Here is a 17,927-nt window from a genome sequence, read left to right on the forward strand (position 1 = left end):
GTCCAACCTGTGTCTCACCCGGTGGCAATCCCAGGCTCCACATTGACTTTTTTTTATAGTGGCTTTTTTTCATTTTTCTCAAAGTTTATATTTGGTACACTTAATAACTTTTATTAAATTAAAAATTAATAACTTGGAGCCTTGCATTTCTAAGATGTTTATCACATTCGGTTTCTCATGATAAGCCTATCTACTTCTGCTAATTCTGAGATGGGGAAAATGAACTGTCATGATTCCCGCTTGCACTAAAGGATTGTGACACGGGCTGACTTTGTGATGCCAGAGTCTTCTGTGCCATCACAGCGCAACTGTATGACATCCCAGAGTGATGGAGCAGCACTGGCTCTGTGACATCACAAGGGGGATTTGTGAGATCTCAGGGTGGGCTGTGACATCCCAGGAGGCAGTGTGACATCTCAGGGGCTCTGTGACCTTACTGGGGAGGTCACTTCAAGCCAGCTCCCACTCACAGTTCCTCCCAGAGAAGTCCAAAGCTGCTCGTGCCCGGTGGCATCCCGTGTCCCTCTGGGTCCCCCTGCCCCTGGCGCTGCAGCCTCCCGCTGAGGATGTTCGAGGAGATCAAGCCCAGAGCCTGACATGGGGACAGGGGCTCAGGGCCGTAACAGTTGGAACAGGGAGACAGGGACCCCTTGCAGCATCCCTGTGCCCCCAGGGCCAGAGCTTGGCCAGGGCTCCTTCACCCTCTTATGAAGGAGGGCTTGAGAGCACTTTAAAAATCCCCAGCAGGGGAGTAGCATAAAACAGCTTTAATATTAAGTGACAGCACCACAGAGTTCCTTGGCAAGAGTCACTCTGCTCCTGACTGGACACTTCAGGCACACCAAGGAAACAAAGCAACAACAAAACCAAACAAAATCCAGGCAATGAAACCAAAAAGGAGTCAAGAACTGTCCCGGTGTCTGTGTTTCTCTGTGTGTTTTTGTGTGTGTGTGTGTGTGTGTGTGTGTGTGTGTGTGTGTGTGTGTGTGACGAAAGGACAGTGAGGGCAAGGATAAAAGGAATACAGCCTAAAAGCTAAACAGAGCTGTGGAATAACACTTAACAATATTCAACTTTGCTTATAACTTCTATTAAGCTTCACAAATTAGCAAAAGAGCAACTCTTAGCAGCATTTAACTTTGCTTACAGCTTGTGACTTTGTCGCTATAAGACACGTGAAAGCACGACGCGAGCCACCTGCTATTTTCAAGGTAAAGAGAAAAGTTTATTCTCTGACTCCAACTTTTATACTTTCCCAAAGGTGACATTGGATTGGAGAGTGAATGGGCCACCTGTCCAAAGACATTGGACAAAGCACTAGTACATCAAGTTTGTCCAGCCCCATAAAAGATTGTAAACAATATGTTGTTGACAGAAATTGTGTGGGAAGGTTCTCCAACAGAATGGAAACTCAGAAGGCTTTAGAAAATCTTAAGAATCAGGGTGACATGACTTAACCTTACTTCCAGGCCTGACTGGCTCAGCTATCCAAGGCAATCAAAGCCCTCAGAGAGCAGCATTTCTGCCACATTTCCCTGAGCACAGGCACTCCTGTGTGCACACAGACACAAAGAGTCACTACAAGGCACCTGTGAGAAATTCCCCTGAGCAAAGGGAGATGTTCCCTGAGGAGACTTTGGCATCTCCCCAGGGGATGAAGGGTTGAGCCTGGAGCAGACAGTGTCTGTGATGAGCTCCAGAGGAGCTGAGCCCAGGGGCTGCTGGCCAAGGCCCTGGCCCAGTGAGCATTTCTCAGCTGGCAGGGCGGCCTGAGAAGGGGAAAGGGGAATGCACCAGACCAGGAACCATGGAACCAAGGGACCATTGTTACACTGTGGGGCCATGTGAGAAGAAGTGACCATTGGGACACTGTGGGGCCTTGTGAGACCAAGGGACCATTGGGACACTGTGGGACCATGTGAGATCAAGAGACCATTGGGATACTGTGAGTCCTCATGGATTCATGGACACCACTGTGACATTGCTGGGCCTCATGGAAGCAAGGGGACCCTAGTGACGCCGTGTGCCTTAGTGGAATGTAGGCATCATTGTGACACTGTGAGGCCCCATCCAGCCAAGGCTCCATTGGGACACTGCGAGACCCCACGGAAACAAAGCTCCAGGGTAACACAGAGAGGCTGCCTGTAATCAGTGCTCCATTGTGACCCTGTGGAGCCAAAGGAGAGCGTTGTGACACTGCAAAGCCCCATGGTCCATTGGTCCAAAGGTCCATTGTGACATTGCAGGACTCATGGAACAGAGGAGTCACATGACACTGTGGGGCCTGTGGAACCATGGAGAACATTGTGACACTGCAAGGCCTCAAGGAATCATTAGGACTGTTATATGTCTATAGGATAATTCGTGCAAATAAAATTGTCGTCTATTTTATAGTTATGTGCTGTTAAATTATACTCTTATAAGAAGTTTTTAAATCGCACAAGCCAGCAACAGCGACTGCAACACCATGTGAAAGCCACCTGGACAAGAGAGGGAGGACTTTATTTACAAGCGAACGAAAGTGGCCAGCCCAGAGAGGGATCATGCATCAAGGTTGTCCGAGAAACACCCGGACGATAAATACACGATAAATATCCAAGACCGAGATAGTCAGAGCCATCAGGGAGGTACATCTCAAATCCGAATTCCGGGACTGCAAACACAGGTGTTCATCACTCTCCGGACACGTATTGTTCAACTTGCCACAGAGAAAAGAACTCCACATGAATACATGCACTTTGAAAAGGAAGAAAGGGGACTCTGGCTCAGGCAAGGAAAATCGTATAAAAATGGGTCAGACAGGACGGTCGGTGTGAAGCATAGAGGACCCTCTGCTGCAGCTGTCCAACCTGTGTCTCACCCGGTGGCAATCCCGGGCTCCACATTGACTTTTTTTTATAGTGGCTTTTTTTCATTTTTCTCAAAGTTTATATTTGGTACACTTAATAACTTTTATTAAATTAAAAATTAATAACTTGGAGCCTTGCATTTCTAAGATGTTTATCACATTCGGTTTCTCATGATAAGCCTATCTGCTTCTGCTAATTCTGAGATGGGGAAAATGAACTGTCATGATTCCCGCTTGCACTAAAGGATTGTGACACGGGCTGACTTTGTGATGCCAGAGTCTTCTGTGCCATCACAGCGCAACTGTATGACATCCCAGAGTGATAGAGCAGCACTGGCTCTGTGACATCACAAGGGGGATTTGTGAGATCTCAGGGTGGGCTGTGACATCCCAGGAGGCAGTGTGACATCTCAGGGGCTCTGTGACCTTACTGGGGAGGTCACTTCAAGCCAGCTCCCACTCACAGTTCCTCCCAGAGAAGTCCAAAGCTGCTCGTGCCCGGTGGCATCCCGTGTCCCTCTGGGTCCCCCTGCCCCTGGCGCTGCAGCCTCCCGCTGAGGATGTTCGAGGAGATCAAGCCCAGAGCCTGACACGGGGACAGGGGCTCAGGGCCGTCACAGTTGGAACAGGGAGACAGGGACCCCCTTAGCAGCATCCCTGTGCCCCCAGGGCCAGAGCTTGGCCAGGGCTCCTTCACCCTCTTATGAAGGAGGGCTTGAGAGCACTTTAAAAATCCCCAGCAGGGGAGTAGCATAAAACAGCTTTAAGATTAAGTGACAGCACCACAGAGTTCCTTGGCAAGAGTCACTCTGCTCCTGACTGGACACTTCAGGCACACCAAGGAAACAAAGCAACAACAAAACCAAACAAAATCCAGGCAATCAAACCAAAAAGGAGTCAAGAACTGTCCCGGTGTCTGTGTGTCTCTGTGTGTTTGTGTGTGTGTGTGTGTGTGTGTGTGTGTGTGTGTGTGTGACGAAAGGACAGTGAGGGCAAGGATAAAAGGAATACAGCCTAAAAACTAAACAGAGCTGTGGAATAACACTTAACAATATTCAACTTTGCTTATAACTTCTATTAAGCTTCACAAATTAGCAAAAGAACAACTTTTAGCAGCATTTAACTTTGCTTACAGCTTGTGACTTTGTCGCTATAAGACACGTGAAAGCACGACGCGAGCCACCTGCTATTTTCAAGGTAAAGAGAAAAGTTTATTCTCTGACTCCAACTTTTATACTTTCCCAAAGGTGACATTGGATTGGAGAGTGAATGGGCCACCTGTCCAAAGACATTGGACAAAGCACTAGTACATCAAGTTTGTCCAGCCCCATAAAAGATTGTAAACAATATGTTGTTGACAGAAATTGTGTGGGAAGGTTCTCCAACAGAATGGAAACTCAGAAGGCTTTAGAAAATCTTAAGAATCAGGGTGACATGACTTAACCTTACTTCCAGGCCTGACTGGCTCAGCTATCCAAGGCAATCAAAGCCCTCAGAGAGCAGCATTTCTGCCACATTTCCCTGAGCACAGGCACTCCTGTGTGCACACAGACACAAAGAGTCACTACAAGGCACCTGTGAGAAATTCCCCTGAGCAAAGGGAAATGTTCCCTGTGGAGGCTTTGGCATCTCCCCAGGGGATGAAGGGTTGAGCCTGGAGCAGACAGTGTCTGTGATGAGCTCCAGAGGAGCTGAGCCCAGGGGCTGCTGGCCAAGGCCCAGGCCCAGTGAGCATTTCTCAGCTGGCAGGGCGGCCTGAGAAGGGGAGAGGGGAATGCACCAGACCAGGAACCATGGAACCAAGGGACCATTGTTACACTGTGGGGCCATGTGAGAAGAAGTGACCATTGGGACACTGTGGGGCCTTGTGAGACCAAGGGACCATTGGGACACTGTGGGACCATGTGAGATCAAGAGACCATTGGGATACTGTGAGTCCTCATGGATTCATGGACACCACTGTGACATTGCTGGGCCTCATGGAAGCAAGGGGACCCTAGTGACGCCGTGTGCCTCAGTGGAATGTAGGCATCATTGTGACACTGTGAGGCCCCATCCAGCCAAGGCTCCATTGGGACACTGCGAGACCCCACGGAAACAAAGCTCCAGGGTAACACAGAGAGGCTGCCTGTAATCAGTGCTCCATTGTGACCCTGTGGAGCCAAAGGAGAGCGTTGTGACACTGCAAAGCCCCATGCTCCATTGGTCCAAAGGTCCATTGTGACATTGCAGGACTCATGGAACAGAGGAGTCACATGACACTGTGGGGCCTGTGGAACCATGGAGAACATTGTGACACTGCAAGGCCTCAAGGAATCATTAGGACTGTTATATGTCTATAGGATAATTCGTGCAAATAAAATTGTCGTCTATTTTATAGTTATGTGCTGTTAAATTATACTCTTATAAGAAGTTTTTAAATCGCACAAGCCAGCAACAGCGACTGCAACACCATGTGAAAGCCACCTGGACAAGAGAGGGAGGACTTTATTTACAAGCGAACGAAAGTGGCCAGCCCAGAGAGGGATCATGCATCAAGGTTGTCCGAGAAACACCCGGACGATAAATACACGATAAATATCCGAGACCGAGATAGTCAGAGCCATCAGGGAGGTACATCTCAAATCCGAATTCCGGGACTGCAAACACAGGTGTTCATCACTCTCCGGACACGTATTGTTCAACTTGCCACAGAGAAAAGAGCTCCACATGAATACATGCACTTTGAAAAGGAAGAAAGGGGACTCTGGCTCAGGCAAGGAAAATCGTATAAAAATGGGTCAGACAGGACGGTCGGTGTGAAGCATAGAGGACCCTCTGCTGCAGCTGTCCAACCTGTGTCTCACCCGGTGGCAATCCCGGGCTCCACATTGACTTTTTTTTATAGTGGCTTTTTTTCATTTTTCTCAAAGTTTATATTTGGTACACTTAATAACTTTTATTAAATTAAAAATTAATAACTTGGAGCCTTGCATTTCTAAGATGTTTATCACATTCGGTTTCTCATGATAAGCCTATCTACTTCTGCTAATTCTGAGATGGGGAAAATGAACTGTCATGATTCCCGCTTGCACTAAAGGATTGTGACACGGGCTGACTTTGTGATGCCAGAGTCTTCTGTGCCATCACAGCGCAACTGTATGACATCCCAGAGTGATGGAGCAGCACTGGCTCTGTGACATCACAAGGGGGATTTGTGAGATCTCAGGGTGGGCTGTGACATCCCAGGAGGCAGTGTGACATCTCAGGGGCTCTGTGACCTTACTGGGGAGGTCACTTCAAGCCAGCTCCCACTCACAGTTCCTCCCAGAGAAGTCCAAAGCTGCTCGTGCCCGGTGGCATCCCGTGTCCCTCTGGGTCCCCCTGCCCCTGGCGCTGCAGCCTCCCGCTGAGGATGTTCGAGGAGATCAAGCCCAGAGCCTGACACGGGGACAGGGGCTCAGGGCCGTCACAGTTGGAACAGGGAGACAGGGACCCCTTGCAGCATCCCTGTGCCCCCAGGGCCAGAGCTTGGCCAGGGCTCCTTCACCCTCTTATGAAGGAGGGCTTGAGAGCACTTTAAAAATCCCCAGCAGGGGAGTAGCATAAAACAGCTTTAAGATTAAGTGACAGCACCACAGAGTTCCTTGGCAAGAGTCACTCTGCTCCTGACTGGACACTTCAGGCACACCAAGGAAACAAAGCAACAACAAAACCAAACAAAATCCAGGCAATCAAACCAAAAAGGAGTCAAGAACTGTCCCGGTGTCTGTGTGTCTCTGTGTGTTTTTGTGTGTGTGTGTGTGTGTGGGTGTGTGTGTGTGTGTGACGAAAGGACAGTGAGGGCAAGGATAAAAGGAATACAGCCTAAAAACTAAACAGAACTGTGGAATAACACTCAACAATATTCAACTTCGCTTATAACTTCTATTAAGCTTCACAAATTAGCAAAAGAACAACTTTTAGCAGCATTTAACTTTGCTTACAGCTTGTGACTTTGTCGCTATAAGACACGTGAAAGCACGACGCGAGCCACCTGCTATTTTCAAGGTAAAGAGAAAAGTTTATTCTCTGACTCCAACTTTTATACTTTCCCAAAGGTGACATTGGATTGGAGAGTGAATGGGCCACCTGTCCAAAGACATCGGACAAAGCACTAGTACATCAAGTTTGTCCAGCCCCATAAAAGATTGTAAACAATATGTTGTTGACAGAAATTGTGTGGGAAGGTTCTCCAACAGAATGGAAACTCAGAAGGCTTTAGAAAATCTTAAGAATCAGGGTGACATGACTTAACCTTACTTGCAGGCCTGACTGGCTCAGCTATCCAAGGCAATCAAAGCCCTCAGAGAGCAGCATTTCTGCCACATTTCCCTGAGCACAGGCACTCCTGTGTGCACACAGACACAAAGAGTCACTACAAGGCACCTGTGAGAAATTCCCCTGAGCAAAGGGAAATGTTCCCTGTGGAGGCTTTGGCATCTCCCCAGGGGATGAAGGGTTGAGCCTGGAGCAGACAGTGTCTGTGATGAGCTCCAGAGGAGCTGAGCCCAGGGGCTGCTGGCCAAGGCCCAGGCCCAGTGAGCATTTCTCAGCTGGCAGGGCGGCCTGAGAAGGGGAGAGGGGAATGCACCAGACCAGGAACCATGGAACCAAGGGACCATTGTTACACTGTGGGGCCATGTGAGAAGAAGTGACCATTGGGACACTGTGGGGCCTTGTGAGACCAAGGGACCATTGGGACACTGTGGGACCATGTGAGATCAAGAGACCATTGGGATACTGTGAGTCCTCATGGATTCATGGACACCACTGTGACATTGCTGGGCCTCATGGAAGCAAGGGGACCCTAGTGACGCCGTGTGCCTCAGTGGAATGTAGGCATCATTGTGACACTGTGAGGCCCCATCCAGCCAAGGCTCCATTGGGACACTGCGAGACCCCACGGAAACAAAGCTCCAGGGTAACACAGAGAGGCTGCCTGTAATCAGTGCTCCATTGTGACCCTGTGGAGCCAAAGGAGAGCGTTGTGACACTGCAAAGCCCCATGGTCCATTGGTCCAAAGGTCCATTGTGACATTGCAGGACTCATGGAACAGAGGAGTCACATGACACTGTGGGGCCTGTGGAACCATGGAGAACATTGTGACACTGCAAGGCCTCAAGGAATCATTAGGACTGTTATATGTCTATAGGATAATTCGTGCAAATAAAATTGTCGTCTATTTTATAGTTATGTGCTGTTAAATTATACTCTTATAAGAAGTTTTTAAATCGCACAAGCCAGCAACAGCGACTGCAACACCATGTGAAAGCCACCTGGACAAGAGAGGGAGGACTTTATTTACAAGCGAACGAAAGTGGCCAGCCCAGAGAGGGATCATGCATCAAGGTTGTCCGAGAAACACCCGGACGATAAATACACGATAAATATCCGAGACCGAGATAGTCAGAGCCATCAGGGAGGTACATCTCAAATCCGAATTCCGGGACTGCAAACACAGGTGTTCATCACTCTCCGGACACGTATTGTTCAACTTGCCACAGAGAAAAGAACTCCACATGAATACATGCACTTTGAAAAGGAAGAAAGGGGACTCTGGCTCAGGCAAGGAAAATCGTATAAAAATGGGTCAGACAGGACGGTCGGTGTGAAGCATAGAGGACCCTCTGCTGCAGCTGTCCAACCTGTGTCTCACCCGGTGGCAATCCCGGGCTCCACATTGACTTTTTTTTATAGTGGCTTTTTTTCATTTTTCTCAAAGTTTATATTTGGTACACTTAATAACTTTTATTAAATTAAAAATTAATAACTTGGAGCCTTGCATTTCTAAGATGTTTATCACATTCGGTTTCTCATGATAAGCCTATCTACTTCTGCTAATTCTGAGATGGGGAAAATGAACTGTCATGATTCCCGCTTGCACTAAAGGATTGTGACACGGGCTGACTTTGTGATGCCAGAGTCTTCTGTGCCATCACAGCGCAACTGTATGACATCCCAGAGTGATGGAGCAGCACTGGCTCTGTGACATCACAAGGGGGATTTGTGAGATCTCAGGGTGGGCTGTGACATCCCAGGAGGCAGTGTGACATCTCAGGGGCTCTGTGACCTTACTGGGGAGGTCACTTCAAGCCAGCTCCCACTCACAGTTCCTCCCAGAGAAGTCCAAAGCTGCTCGTGCCCGGTGGCATCCCGTGTCCCTCTGGGTCCCCCTGCCCCTGGCGCTGCAGCCTCCCGCTGAGGATGTTCGAGGAGATCAAGCCCAGAGCCTGACACGGGGACAGGGGCTCAGGGCCGTCACAGTTGGAACAGGGAGACAGGGACCCCTTGCAGCATCCCTGTGCCCCCAGGGCCAGAGCTTGGCCAGGGCTCCTTCACCCTCTTATGAAGGAGGGCTTGAGAGCACTTTAAAAATCCCCAGCAGGGGAGTAGCATAAAACAGCTTTAAGATTAAGTGACAGCACCACAGAGTTCCTTGGCAAGAGTCACTCTGCTCCTGACTGGACACTTCAGGCACACCAAGGAAACAAAGCAACAACAAAACCAAACAAAATCCAGGCAATCAAACCAAAAAGGAGTCAAGAACTGTCCCGGTGTCTGTGTGTCTCTGTGTGTTTGTGTGTGTGTGTGTGTGTGTGGGTGTGTGTGTGTGTGTGACGAAAGGACAGTGAGGGCAAGGATAAAAGGAATACAGCCTAAAAACTAAACAGAACTGTGGAATAACACTCAACAATATTCAACTTCGCTTATAACTTCTATTAAGCTTCACAAATTAGCAAAAGAACAACTTTTAGCAGCATTTAACTTTGCTTACAGCTTGTGACTTTGTCGCTATAAGACACGTGAAAGCACGACGCGAGCCACCTGCTATTTTCAAGGTAAAGAGAAAAGTTTATTCTCTGACTCCAACTTTTATACTTTCCCAAAGGTGACATTGGATTGGAGAGTGAATGGGCCACCTGTCCAAAGACATCGGACAAAGCACTAGTACATCAAGTTTGTCCAGCCCCATAAAAGATTGTAAACAATATGTTGTTGACAGAAATTGTGTGGGAAGGTTCTCCAACAGAATGGAAACTCAGAAGGCTTTAGAAAATCTTAAGAATCAGGGTGACATGACTTAACCTTACTTGCAGGCCTGACTGGCTCAGCTATCCAAGGCAATCAAAGCCCTCAGAGAGCAGCATTTCTGCCACATTTCCCTGAGCACAGGCACTCCTGTGTGCACACAGACACAAAGAGTCACTACAAGGCACCTGTGAGAAATTCCCCTGAGCAAAGGGAAATGTTCCCTGTGGAGGCTTTGGCATCTCCCCAGGGGATGAAGGGTTGAGCCTGGAGCAGACAGTGTCTGTGATGAGCTCCAGAGGAGCTGAGCCCAGGGGCTGCTGGCCAAGGCCCAGGCCCAGTGAGCATTTCTCAGCTGGCAGGGCGGCCTGAGAAGGGGAGAGGGGAATGCACCAGACCAGGAACCATGGAACCAAGGGACCATTGTTACACTGTGGGGCCATGTGAGAAGAAGTGACCATTGGGACACTGTGGGGCCTTGTGAGACCAAGGGACCATTGGGACACTGTGGGACCATGTGAGATCAAGAGACCATTGGGATACTGTGAGTCCTCATGGATTCATGGACACCACTGTGACATTGCTGGGCCTCATGGAAGCAAGGGGACCCTAGTGACGCCGTGTGCCTCAGTGGAATGTAGGCATCATTGTGACACTGTGAGGCCCCATCCAGCCAAGGCTCCATTGGGACACTGCGAGACCCCACGGAAACAAAGCTCCAGGGTAACACAGAGAGGCTGCCTGTAATCAGTGCTCCATTGTGACCCTGTGGAGCCAAAGGAGAGCGTTGTGACACTGCAAAGCCCCATGGTCCATTGGTCCAAAGGTCCATTGTGACATTGCAGGACTCATGGAACAGAGGAGTCACATGACACTGTGGGGCCTGTGGAACCATGGAGAACATTGTGACACTGCAAGGCCTCAAGGAATCATTAGGACTGTTATATGTCTATAGGATAATTCGTGCAAATAAAATTGTCGTCTCTTTTATAGTTATGTGCTGTTAAATTATACTCTTATAAGAAGTTTTTAAATCGCACAAGCCAGCAACAGCGACTGCAACACCATGTGAAAGCCACCTGGACAAGAGAGGGAGGACTTTATTTACAAGCGAACGAAAGTGGCCAGCCCAGAGAGGGATCATGCATCAAGGTTGTCCGAGAAACACCCGGACGATAAATACACGATAAATATCCAAGACCGAGATAGTCAGAGCCATCAGGGAGGTACATCTCAAATCCGAATTCCGGGACTGCAAACACAGGTGTTCATCACTCTCCGGACACGTATTGTTCAACTTGCCACAGAGAAAAGAACTCCACATGAATACATGCACTTTGAAAAGGAAGAAAGGGGACTCTGGCTCAGGCAAGGAAAATCGTATAAAAATGGGTCAGACAGGACGGTCGGTGTGAAGCATAGAGGACCCTCTGCTGCAGCTGTCCAACCTGTGTCTCACCCGGTGGCAATCCCGGGCTCCACATTGACTTTTTTTTATAGTGGCTTTTTTTCATTTTTCTCAAAGTTTATATTTGGTACACTTAATAACTTTTATTAAATTAAAAATTAATAACTTGGAGCCTTGCATTTCTAAGATGTTTATCACATTCGGTTTCTCATGATAAGCCTATCTACTTCTGCTAATTCTGAGATGGGGAAAATGAACTGTCATGATTCCCGCTTGCACTAAAGGATTGTGACACGGGCTGACTTTGTGATGCCAGAGTCTTCTGTGCCATCACAGCGCAACTGTATGACATCCCAGAGTGATGGAGCAGCACTGGCTCTGTGACATCACAAGGGGGATTTGTGAGATCTCAGGGTGGGCTGTGACATCCCAGGAGGCAGTGTGACATCTCAGGGGCTCTGTGACCTTACTGGGGAGGTCACTTCAAGCCAGCTCCCACTCACAGTTCCTCCCAGAGAAGTCCAAAGCTGCTCGTGCCCGGTGGCATCCCGTGTCCCTCTGGGTCCCCCTGCCCCTGGCGCTGCAGCCTCCCGCTGAGGATGTTCGAGGAGATCAAGCCCAGAGCCTGACACGGGGACAGGGGCTCAGGGCCGTCACAGTTGGAACAGGGAGACAGGGACCCCCTAGCAGCATCCCTGTGCCCCCAGGGCCAGAGCTTGGCCAGGGCTCCTTCACCCTCTTATGAAGGAGGGCTTGAGAGCACTTTAAAAATCCCCAGCAGGGGAGTAGCATAAAACAGCTTTAATATTAAGTGACAGCACCACAGAGTTCCTTGGCAAGAGTCACTCTGCTCCTGACTGGACACTTCAGGCACACCAAGGAAACAAAGCAACAACAAAACCAAACAAAATCCAGGCAATGAAACCAAAAAGGAGTCAAGAACTGTCCCGGTGTCTGTGTTTCTCTGTGTGTTTTTGTGTGTGTGTGTGTGTGTGTGTGTGTGTGTGTGTGTGTGTGTGTGTGTGTGACGAAAGGACAGTGAGGGCAAGGATAAAAGGAATACAGCCTAAAAGCTAAACAGAGCTGTGGAATAACACTTAACAATATTCAACTTTGCTTATAACTTCTATTAAGCTTCACAAATTAGCAAAAGAGCAACTCTTAGCAGCATTTAACTTTGCTTACAGCTTGTGACTTTGTCGCTATAAGACACGTGAAAGCACGACGCGAGCCACCTGCTATTTTCAAGGTAAAGAGAAAAGTTTATTCTCTGACTCCAACTTTTATACTTTCCCAAAGGTGACATTGGATTGGAGAGTGAATGGGCCACCTGTCCAAAGACATTGGACAAAGCACTAGTACATCAAGTTTGTCCAGCCCCATAAAAGATTGTAAACAATATGTTGTTGACAGAAATTGTGTGGGAAGGTTCTCCAACAGAATGGAAACTCAGAAGGCTTTAGAAAATCTTAAGAATCAGGGTGACATGACTTAACCTTACTTCCAGGCCTGACTGGCTCAGCTATCCAAGGCAATCAAAGCCCTCAGAGAGCAGCATTTCTGCCACATTTCCCTGAGCACAGGCACTCCTGTGTGCACACAGACACAAAGAGTCACTACAAGGCACCTGTGAGAAATTCCCCTGAGCAAAGGGAAATGTTCCCTGAGGAGACTTTGGCATCTCCCCAGGGGATGAAGGGTTGAGCCTGGAGCAGACAGTGTCTGTGATGAGCTCCAGAGGAGCTGAGCCCAGGGGCTGCTGGCCAAGGCCCTGGCCCAGTGAGCATTTCTCAGCTGGCAGGGCGGCCTGAGAAGGGGAAAGGGGAATGCACCAGACCAGGAACCATGGAACCAAGGGACCATTGTTACACTGTGGGGCCATGTGAGACCAAGGGACCATTGGGACACTGTGGGGCCTTGTGAGACCAAGGGACCATTGGGACACTGTGGGACCATGTGAGATCAAGAGACCATTGGGATACTGTGAGTCCTCATGGATTCATGGACACCACTGTGACATTGCTGGGCCTCATGGAAGCAAGGGGACCCTAGTGACGCCGTGTGCCTCAGTGGAATGTAGGCATCATTGTGACACTGTGAGGCCCCATCCAGCCAAGGCTCCATTGGGACACTGCGAGACCCCACGGAAACAAAGCTCCAGGGTAACACAGAGAGGCTGCCTGTAATCAGTGCTCCATTGTGACCCTGTGGAGCCAAAGGAGAGCGTTGTGACACTGCAAAGCCCCATGGTCCATTGGTCCAAAGGTCCATTGTGACATTGCAGGACTCATGGAACAGAGGAGTCACATGACACTATGGGGCCTGTGGAACCATGGAGAACATTGTGACACTGCAAGGCCTCAAGGAATCATTAGGACTGTTATATGTCTATAGGATAATTCGTGCAAATAAAATTGTCGTCTATTTTATAGTTATGTGCTGTTAAATTATACTCCTATAAGAAGTTTTTAAATCGCACAAGCCAGCAACAGCGACTGCAACACCATGTGAAAGCCACCTGGACAAGAGAGGGAGGACTTTATTTACAAGCGAACGAAAGTGGCCAGCCCAGAGAGGGATCATGCATCAAGGTTGTCCGAGAAACACCCGGACGATAAATACACGATAAATATCCGAGACCGAGATAGTCAGAGCCATCAGGGAGGTACATCTCAAATCCGAATTCCGGGACTGCAAACACAGGTGTTCATCACTCTCCGGACACGTATTGTTCAACTTGCCACAGAGAAAAGAACTCCACATGAATACATGCACTTTGAAAAGGAAGAAAGGGGACTCTGGCTCAGGCAAGGAAAATCGTATAAAAATGGGTCAGACAGGACGGTCGGTGTGAAGCATAGAGGACCCTCTGCTGCAGCTGTCCAACCTGTGTCTCACCCGGTGGCAATCCCGGGCTCCACATTGAACTTTTTTTATAGTGGCTTTTTTTCATTTTTCTCAAAGTTTATATTTGGTACACTTAATAACTTTTATTAAATTAAAAATTAATAACTTGGAGCCTTGCATTTCTAAGATGTTTATCACATTCGGTTTCTCATGATAAGCCTATCTACTTCTGCTAATTCTGAGATGGGGAAAATGAACTGTCATGATTCCCGCTTGCACTAAAGGATTGTGACACGGGCTGACTTTGTGATGCCAGAGTCTTCTGTGCCATCACAGCGCAACTGTATGACATCCCAGAGTGATGGAGCAGCACTGGCTCTGTGACATCACAAGGGGGATTTGTGAGATCTCAGGGTGGGCTGTGACATCCCAGGAGGCAGTGTGCCATCTCAGGGGCTCTGTGACCTTACTGGGGAGGTCACTTCAAGCCAGCTCCCACTCACAGTTCCTCCCAGAGAAGTCCAAAGCTGCTCGTGCCCGGTGGCATCCCGTGTCCCTCTGGGTCCCCCTGCCCCTGGCGCTGCAGCCTCCCGCTGAGGATGTTCGAGGAGATCAAGCCCAGAGCCTGACACGGGGACAGGGGCTCAGGGCGGTCACAGTTGGAACAGGGAGACAGGGACCCCCTAGCAGCATCCCTGTGCCCCCAGGGCCAGAGCTTGGCCAGGGCTCCTTCACCCTCTTATGAAGGAGGGCTTGAGAGCACTTTAAAAATCCCCAGCAGGGGAGTAGCATAAAACAGCTTTAATATTAAGTGACAGCACCACAGAGTTCCTTGGCAAGAGTCACTCTGCTCCTGACTGGACACTTCAGGCACACCAAGGAAACAAAGCAACAACAAAACCAAACAAAATCCAGGCAATGAAACCAAAAAGGAGTCAAGAACTGTCCCGGTGTCTGTGTTTCTCTGTGTGTTTTTGTGTGTGTGTGTGTGTGTGTGTGTGTGTGTGTGTGTGTGTGTGTGTGTGTGTGTGACGAAAGGACAGTGAGGGCAAGGATAAAAGGAATACAGCCTAAAAGCTAAACAGAGCTGTGGAATAACACTTAACAATATTCAACTTCGCTTATAACTTCTATTAAGCTTCACAAATTAGCAAAAGAACAACTCTTAGCAGCATTTAACTTTGCTTACAGCTTGTGACTTTGTCGCTATAAGACACGTGAAAGCACGACGCGAGCCACCTGCTATTTTCAAGGTAAAGAGAAAAGTTTATTCTCTGACTCCAACTTTTATACTTTCCCAAAGGTGACATTGGATTGGAGAGTGAATGGGCCACCTGTCCAAAGACATTGGACAAAGCACTAGTACATCAAGTTTGTCCAGCCCCATAAAAGATTGTAAACAATATGTTGTTGACAGAAATTGTGTGGGAAGGTTCTCCAACAGAATGGAAACTCAGAAGGCTTTAGAAAATCTTAAGAATCAGGGTGACATGACTTAACCTTACTTCCAGGCCTGACTGGCTCAGCTATCCAAGGCAATCAAAGCCCTCAGAGAGCAGCATTTCTGCCACATTTCCCTGAGCACAGGCACTCCTGTGTGCACACAGACACAAAGAGTCACTACAAGGCACCTGTGAGAAATTCCCCTGAGCAAAGGGAGATGTTCCCTGAGGAGACTTTGGCATCTCCCCAGGGGATGAAGGGTTGAGCCTGGAGCAGACAGTGTCTGTGATGAGCTCCAGAGGAGCTGAGCCCAGGGGCTGCTGGCCAAGGCCCTGGCCCAGTGAGCATTTCTCAGCTGGCAGGGCGGCCTGAGAAGGGGAAAGGGGAATGCACCAGACCAGGAACCATGGAACCAAGGGACCATTGTTACACTGTGGGGCCATGTGAGAAGAAGTGACCATTGGGACACTGTGGGGCCTTGTGAGACCAAGGGACCATTGGGACACTGTGGGACCATGTGAGATCAAGAGACCATTGGGATACTGTGAGTCCTCATGGATTCATGGACACCACTGTGACATTGCTGGGCCTCATGGAAGCAAGGGGACCCTAGTGACGCCGTGTGCCTTAGTGGAATGTAGGCATCATTGTGACACTGTGAGGCCCCATCCAGCCAAGGCTCCATTGGGACACTGCGAGACCCCACGGAAACAAAGCTCCAGGGTAACACAGAGAGGCTGCCTGTAATCAGTGCTCCATTGTGACCCTGTGGAGCCAAAGGAGAGCGTTGTGACACTGCAAAGCCCCATGGTCCATTGGTCCAAAGGTCCATTGTGACATTGCAGGACTCATGGAACAGAGGAGTCACATGACACTGTGGGGCCTGTGGAACCATGGAGAACATTGTGACACTGCAAGGCCTCAAGGAATCATTAGGACTGTTATATGTCTATAGGATAATTCGTGCAAATAAAATTGTCGTCTCTTTTATAGTTATGTGCTGTTAAATTATACTCTTATAAGAAGTTTTTAAATCGCACAAGCCAGCAACAGCGACTGCAACACCATGTCAAAGCCACCTGGACAAGAGAGGGAGGACTTTATTTACAAGCGAACGAAAGTGGCCAGCCCAGAGAGGGATCATGCATCAAGGTTGTCCGAGAAACACCCGGACGATAAATACACGATAAATATCCAAGACCGAGATAGTCAGAGCAATCAGGGAGGTACATCTCAAATCCGAATTCCGGGACTGCAAACACAGGTGTTCATCACTCTCCGGACACGTATTGTTCAACTTGCCACAGAGAAAAGAACTCCACATGAATACATGCACTTTGAAAAGGAAGAAAGGGGACTCTGGCTCAGGCAAGGAAAATCGTATAAAAATGGGTCAGACAGGACGGTCGGTGTGAAGCATAGAGGACCCTCTGCTGCAGCTGTCCAACCTGTGTCTCACCCGGTGGCAATCCCAGGCTCCACATTGACTTTTTTTTATAGTGGCTTTTTTTCATTTTTCTCAAAGTTTATATTTGGTACACTTAATAACTTTTATTAAATTAAAAATTAATAACTTGGAGCCTTGCATTTCTAAGATGTTTATCACATTCGGTTTCTCATGATAAGCCTATCTACTTCTGCTAATTCTGAGATGGGGAAAATGAACTGTCATGATTCCCGCTTGCACTAAAGGATTGTGACACGGGCTGACTTTGTGATGCCAGAGTCTTCTGTGCCATCACAGCGCAACTGTATGACATCCCAGAGTGATGGAGCAGCACTGGCTCTGTGACATCACAAGGGGGATTTGTGAGATCTCAGGGTGGGCTGTGACATCCCAGGAGGCAGTGTGACATCTCAGGGGCTCTGTGACCTTACTGGGGAGGTCACTTCAAGCCAGCTCCCACTCACAGTTCCTCCCAGAGAAGTCCAAAGCTGCTCGTGCCCGGTGGCATCCCGTGTCCCTCTGGGTCCCCCTGCCCCTGGCGTTGCAGCCTCCCGCAGAGGATGTTCGAGGAGATCAAGCCCAGAGCCTGACACGGGGACAGGGGCTCAGGGCCGTCACAGTTGGAACAGGGAGACAGGGACCCCCTAGCAGCATCCCTGTGCCCCCAGGGCCAGAGCTTGGCCAGGGCTCCTTCACCCTCTTATGAAGGAGGGCTTGAGAGCACTTTAAAAATCCCCAGCAGGGGAGTAGCATAAAACAGCTTTAATATTAAGTGACAGCACCACAGAGTTCCTTGGCAAGAGTCACTCTGCTCCTGACTGGACACTTCAGGCACACCAAGGAAACAAAGCAACAACAAAACCAAACAAAATCCAGGCAATGA

This window comes from Lonchura striata, chromosome 37, assembly GCF_050655825.1.
Source record: "Lonchura striata isolate lonStrDom1 chromosome 37, ASM5065582v1, whole genome shotgun sequence".
NCBI lineage: Eukaryota > Metazoa > Chordata > Aves > Passeriformes > Estrildidae > Lonchura > Lonchura striata.